Genomic DNA, 7,080 nt, shown 5'->3' with positions numbered 1-7,080 from the left:
TAGGAAACAGATGACTAACTCAAATTAGAATAATTGGAAAAGAGTTTAAAAAAGGGACTATTTACAAAGGAGAGGAGGGGTTGTAGAAAAATCACAAAGGGCTGTGCTGTTTCCCAGGTATGGGTCCAAAGACATGGAGAGGGAGTGGTTAGCAGAAGCTAGAAAAGAGATTTGTGTAGAAAGGGCCACCTTGAGAGGATTGGTGACCTTTAGTCAAGGTACACAAACAGACCAACAACGCCCTGCAGAAAGAAGCTAGGAGAATAAATACCTCAACCTGCTCTCCTCTTTCTCTTGTATCTCCTCCAGAGCTCCCCAAAGACCAAACCCAACCAGAAGCCAAAGGCAGGTCAGCCACCCAGGGCAGAGAACTGAGTAGAGAAGAAGGGGAGTGAGTCTGGAGGGGCAAGTAGAAACCATGTGACACATTCTTTGCCTAAGCAGTGTTATTGAACCCCTTGCTGTCAAGTCGATTCCGACTCATAGCAACCCTATAGGACAGAGTAGAACTGCCCCGTAGAGTTTCCAAGGAGCTCCTGGTGGATTTGAACTGCTGACCTTTTGGTTAGCAGCCTTAGCACTTAACCACTATGCCAGCAGAGTTTCCAGCAATGTTATTAGTACATGAATAAACAGATAAACAATGTAAACAAAAAGAAAGTCCAGAAATATAACCAACTACATATGGAAATTTGGCATAGGAAAGAGTGATATCTCAATGACAGGGGAAAAGGTGGTCTTGTAGTAAATCATGTTGGGACAACTGGATAGACATTTGGACAATGATAAAGTTGTGTCCACACCTCACACTAGTCACCAGAATAAGCTCTAAATGCATCAGAAATCTAAATGTAAAAATTAAACCATGTAAGTATTAAAAGAAAACATGGGAGAATTCCTTTTAATCTGGGAGTGGGCAGAGCCTTTCTCTTATGACTCACAATCCAGCAGTATTAAAAGAAAAAATGAATAAATTTGACTACTTCATGTTTTTAAAATTTTGCATGACACAAAACACCATAATCAGCCAAAAATCAAATTACAAGGCAAGAGAAAATGTTTTCAACTTACATGATAAAGAGTTTATCTTGTTAATATATTAAATAGCTCTTAAAAATGAAAATAAAATGGGAAAAATTCACAAATAGACAATTCGTAGAAAAAGAAAGGCAAAGGTCCTTAAGCACAAGAAAATGTGCATAACTCGTGTATAACAAAGAAAATGCAAATGGAAACTATACTGAAATGCCATTTCCCATCTGTCAGATTGACTGGGATCCAACGCAAGGCTGCGGAGAAATAGTCACTCTCCTAGGGCACTGATACAGTATCTAACAAGATGACATTTGCATTTACCCTTTGACCCAGCAATCCTACTTCTAGGACTCTACCTTGAATATATAACCCTATAAGTAGGAAAATATATTCACTGTGGCATTATTTCCAAGAGTAAATAAAGACTGAAAACAATTCATATGTGCACGACTCAGAATGGTTTAAAAAACTATGGTACGTTCACACAACAGATTACTATAAAAAACAACCACCACAACAATAAATAGAAAAGATCTCTGGGTACAAGTTTGGAGTGATTTTCTGCACGTTTTCTGAAGCAAAAAAGTAAGGTGTTGAACACTGTCTAAGCTATATTATCTTTTGTGTAAGCAAACCAGGGGAACTATATACAGTACTATTTTTACATAAAGAAATTACTGGAAAGATAAACTGGAAACTGATAAAAATGGTGTTTAGCTCTACATGCTGGGGCAATAGGATGGAGGAACAGGAACAGAAGAGACTTCTCTGAGAATATTTTTAATATATATTTTTAAATAATTTATTTTGCTTTTTTGTTGTTGAGAATATACACAGCAGAAGATACACGCATTCAATTTCTACATGTACAATTCAGTGATATTGATTACATTCTTTAAGTTGTCCAACTATTCTCACCGTTCTTTTCTGGATTGTTTCTCCCGCATTAACATACTCAGTGCCTCCTAAGATTCCTACCTAATCATTCGAGCTGTTGTTGTCACTTTGATCCTATATACACAGTTCTTAAAACAGCTTAATGCTCAAGGTAGACATTCTTTACTAGTTAAGCTAAGCTATTGCTTTTTTTTTTTTTTTTATTGCTTGGTTTTAAGAAGACTTTAGGGAACTTTTTATATGATTTTAACTTTAGAACTGTGCACTTTTTTTGCTGTTTATTTTTTAAAGTTTTTATTGTAGTGAAATATATGTAACAAAACATTTGTCATTTCAGCAATTTTTACATGTACATTCAGTGACATTAACTACATTCACCAAGTTGTGCAACCATCACCACTATCCACCTGCAAATTTTTTCATCATCCCAAACAGAAACTCAGAATCTGTTAAGCAATACCCTGTACCCCCATTCCCATCTGACCCTGGTAACTATTAATAAACTTTGGTGTCTACGCATTTACTTATTTTGGATATTTCATGTAAGTGGGATCGTACAATATTGTCCTTTTGCGTCTGACTTATTTCACTCAACACAATGTTCTCAAGGTTTATCTATGCTGTAACAAGTGTCAGAACTCCATTTGTCTTTATGGCTGAATAGACATTTCACCAAAGAAGATATAGGCAGTCCCCGAGTTATGACTTACCTCCATCCTCCAACCTTTTTACCACTTCTGACACTAGCCATCCTTTCCACAGCACTCTCTGCTTCTCTTCTGGGTTAGATAATCTGGTGCAATGGCCACACAAAAGCCCTAGAACATACTTACAGTTAAGTGGTTTGTTAAGGAAGTAACAGGGTACAACTTGGGATCAACATTAATAGGGTCCAACTCAGGATCAGGATCAGGAAGCATGTAGGCAAAGTCCCTGTCAGTGCAGGACAGCTCTTTCAGTTCCTTTCAACCATGTGGGCCTCCTCTCAGCCCCCTCAAGACTGACCTCCTCTTGGCCCCCTGAGGACAGCCTCATCCTGGCCCAGCTGTGTGTCACCACAGGTTCTGCCACGAGCCCCTTCTAGGCCTCTCATTGTCTTCAGAGTTATAGCCTTTGACTTGTGTTATAGTTCTTTTAGGATGTTCCTTGCTTGCTCTCTCTCTCTCTTCTTCCTTCCTTCTGCTTCTTTCAACTGCTTCTCTTGCGTCTCCTTTCTGTCTCAAAAACCTTTTTGGGGCTGGCTCCTTGTATCCATAACTCCTGGTCAATTTCAAGGCTTGATCCCTCCCAGCCAGTGCCACAGACTGACCAATCTCATCTCAGTAGGCCACAGACACATCATTTGCATAAGCTACTGACCAATCTCTGCAAGGTGCATACTAATCACAGGGCAGGCTGCAGTCTAGGACTAGACAAAAAGTATCAAATCAAGTTGTTTACAGTTTACCCAGGAAATGTCAATCAACCTGGACAAAAGTAACAAACCCTCTAGGATAGAAAACTAGGGGAAAGGTAACTTCTTAGGGCTTAGGGAAAAGCCTCTCAAGCTGTTTTTCCAAAAAAGCCAAAGCAAAAGGCCACATGAAGGAATTCATTTCACCAGAGTAAAAAAAAAGTAGGTGTTCAATAAATGCTTGCTGAGTTGGGACACTGATTGTCATAACCATCTCACACCTGACACCCTACCTCTTCTGGCTAAATATCATTCAAGGAAAGATATTTAGTTTTATACACTTCAATGAGTATTGAGGATATTATGTAATTCAACTGGGCCTTCAGTTTTCTCATCTAAAAAGTGGAGGGACAACATAATAAAGGGCATTTATACAAAGCCAACAGCCAACATCACCCTAAATGGAGAGAGCCTGAAAACTTTCCCATTAAGATCGGGAACCAGACAAGGATGCCCTTTATCACCACTCTTATTCAACATTCTGCTGGAAGTCCCAGCCAAAGCAATCAGGCTAGCTTAAGAAATAAAGGGCATCCAGATTGGCAAGGAAGAAGTAAAAGTATCTCTATTTGCAGATGACATGATTTTATACACAGAAAACCCTAAGGAATCCTCCAGAAAACTACTGAAACTAATAGAAGAGTTCAGCAGAGTATCGGGATACAAGATAAACATACAAAAATCAGTTGGATTCCTCACCAACAAAAAGAACATCGAAGAGGAAATCACCAAATCAATGCCATTTACAGTAGCCCCCAAGAAGATAAAATACTTAGGAATAAATCTTACCAGAGGTGTAAAAGACTTAGACAAGGAAAACTACAGTACACTTCTGCAAGAAACCAAAAGAGACTTACATAAGTGGAAGAACATACCTTGCTTGTGGATAGGAAGACTTAACATTATAAAAATGTCTATTCTACCAAAAATGATCTACACATTTAATGCAATTCTAATCCAAATCCCAACAACATTCTTTAATGAGATGGAGAAACAAATCACCAACTTCATATGGAAGGAAAAGAGGCCCCGGATAAATAAGGCATTACTGAAAGAGAAGAACAAAGTGGGAGGCCATACTTTACCTGATTTTAGAACCTATTATACCGCCACAGTAGTCAAAACAGCCTGGTACTGGTACAACAACAGATACATGGACCAATGGAACAGAATTGAGAATCCAGACATAAATCCATCCACGTATGAGCAGCTGACATTTGACAAAGGCCCCAAAACAGTTAAATGGGGAAAAGACAATATTTTTAACAAATGGTGCTGGCACAACTGGATATCCATCTGCAAAAAAAGAGAAACAAGACCCATACCTCACTCCATGCACAAAAATGAGCTCAAAATGGATCAAAGACCAAAATATAAAATCTAAAATGATAAAGATCATGGAAGAAAAATAGGGACAATGTTAGGAGCCCTAATACATGGCATAAACAGTGTAGAAAACATTATAAAAAAATGTAGAAGAAAACTAGATAACTGGGAGCTCCTAAAAATCAAATATTTATGCTCATCCAAAGACTTCACCAAAAGAGTAAAAAGACTACCTACAGACTGGGAAAAAGTTTTTAGCTATGACATTTCTAATCAGTGCCTGATCTCTAAAATCTACATGATACTGCAAAAACTCAACTACAAAAAGACAAATAACCCAGTTAAAAAATGGACAAAAGATATGAATAGACACTTCACTAAAGAAGACATTCAGGTAGCTAACAGTTATACGAGGAAATGTTCACGAACATTAGCCACTAGAGAAATGCAGATCAAAACTACAATGAGATTTCATGTCACTCCAATGAGGCTGGCATTAATCCAAAAAACACAAAATAAAAAATGTTGGAGAGGCTGTGGAGAGATTGGAACACTTATACACTGTTGGTGGGAATGTAAAATGGTACAACCACTTTGGAAATCAATTTGGTGCTTCCTTAAAAAGCTAGAAATAGAACTACCATACCATCCAGCAATCCCACTCCTTGAAATATATCCTAGAGAAATAAGAGCCTTTACACTAACAGATATATGCATACCCATGTTTATTGCAGCACTGTTTACAACAGCAAAAAGATGAAAGCAACCAAGGTGCCCATCAATGGATGAATGGATAAATAAATGATGGTATATTCACACAATGGAATACTACGCATCGATAAAGAACAGTGAGGAATCTCTGAAACATTTCATAACATGGAGAAACCTGGAAGGCATTATGCTGAGTGAAATTAGTCAGTTGCAAAAGGATAAATATTGTATAAGACCACTATTATAAGAACTTGAGAAATAGTTTAAACTGAGTAGAAAACATTCTTTTGTGTTTATCGGGGGGCGGGGAGGGGGCATTCACTAATTAGATAGTAGATAAGAGCTACTTTAGGTGAAGGGAAAGACAGCACACAACACACGGGAGGTCAGCACAATTGGACTAAACCAAAAGCAAAGAAGTTTCCTGAATAAACTGAATGCTTCGAAGGCCAGCGTAGCAAGGGCGGGGGTCTGGTGACCATGGTTTCAGGGGACATCTAAGTCAACTGGCATAATAAAATCTATTAAGAAAACATTCTGCATCCCACTTTGGAGAGTGGCATCTGGGGTCTTGAAAGCTAGCTAGCAGCCATCTAAGATGCATCAATTGGTCTCAACCCAACTGGATCAAAGGAGAATGAAGAACACAAGGACACAAGGCGATTACGAGCCCAAGAGACAGAAAGGGCCACATGAACCAGAGACTACAGCAGCTTGAGACCAGAACTTGATGGTGCCCGGCTACAACCAATGACTGCCCTGACAGGGAACACAAGAGAGAACCCCTGAGGGAGCAGGAGATCAGTGGGATGCAGACCCCAAATTCTCATAAAAAGACCAGACTTAATGGTCTGACTGAGGCTAGAAGGACCCCAGAGGTCATGGCCCCCAGACCTTCTGTTGCCCCAGGACAGGAACCATTCCTGAAGCCAACTCTTCAGACATGGATTGGACAGTGGGTTGGAGAGGGATGCTGGTGAGGAGTGAGCTTCTTGGATCAGGTGGACACTTGAGACTATGTTGGTATCTCCTGCCTGGAGGGGAGATAAGAGGGTGAAGGGGGTTAGAAGCTGGCGAAATGAACACAACAAGAGAGAGTGGAGGGAGAGAGCAGGCTGTCTCATTAGGGGGGAGAGTAATTGGGAGTGTGTAGCAAGGTGTTTATGGGTTTTTGTGTGAGAGACTGATTTGATTTGTAAACTTTCACTTAAAGCACAATAAAAATTGTAAAATAAAAAAGTGGAGGGGGAGGTACACAGATTGTTGTTAGGAATAACTGAGAAAAAATGTGCGGAGTAACTACTTGCTGGATGAATAAATGAATCATATATTTTATAAATAAATGAATAAATGGATTAACAAAGGCACATAAAAAAGGAATAAAGGAAGAAAGGACTGAGGAGGATGGAAAGTCGTTTAGAAAGATGGATGGATGGATGGATGGATGGATGGATGGATGGATGGATGGATGGATGGATGGATGGATGGATGGATGGATGGATGGATGGATGGATGGATGGATGGATGGATGGATGGATGGATGGGCAGACAGGTCAGGCCTAATTTATTATTAGGCTTAGATAAAGCACGGAGGGGCCAACAGCCTTGTAGAGTTAGACAATTTTCTGTTCAAATTATGAACATGTCCCCCTTTTTCA

Source organism: Elephas maximus, chromosome 2 (genome assembly GCF_024166365.1).
Source record: "Elephas maximus indicus isolate mEleMax1 chromosome 2, mEleMax1 primary haplotype, whole genome shotgun sequence".
NCBI classification, from domain to species: domain Eukaryota; kingdom Metazoa; phylum Chordata; class Mammalia; order Proboscidea; family Elephantidae; genus Elephas; species Elephas maximus.
Note: the sequence above shows the minus strand (reverse complement) of the source record.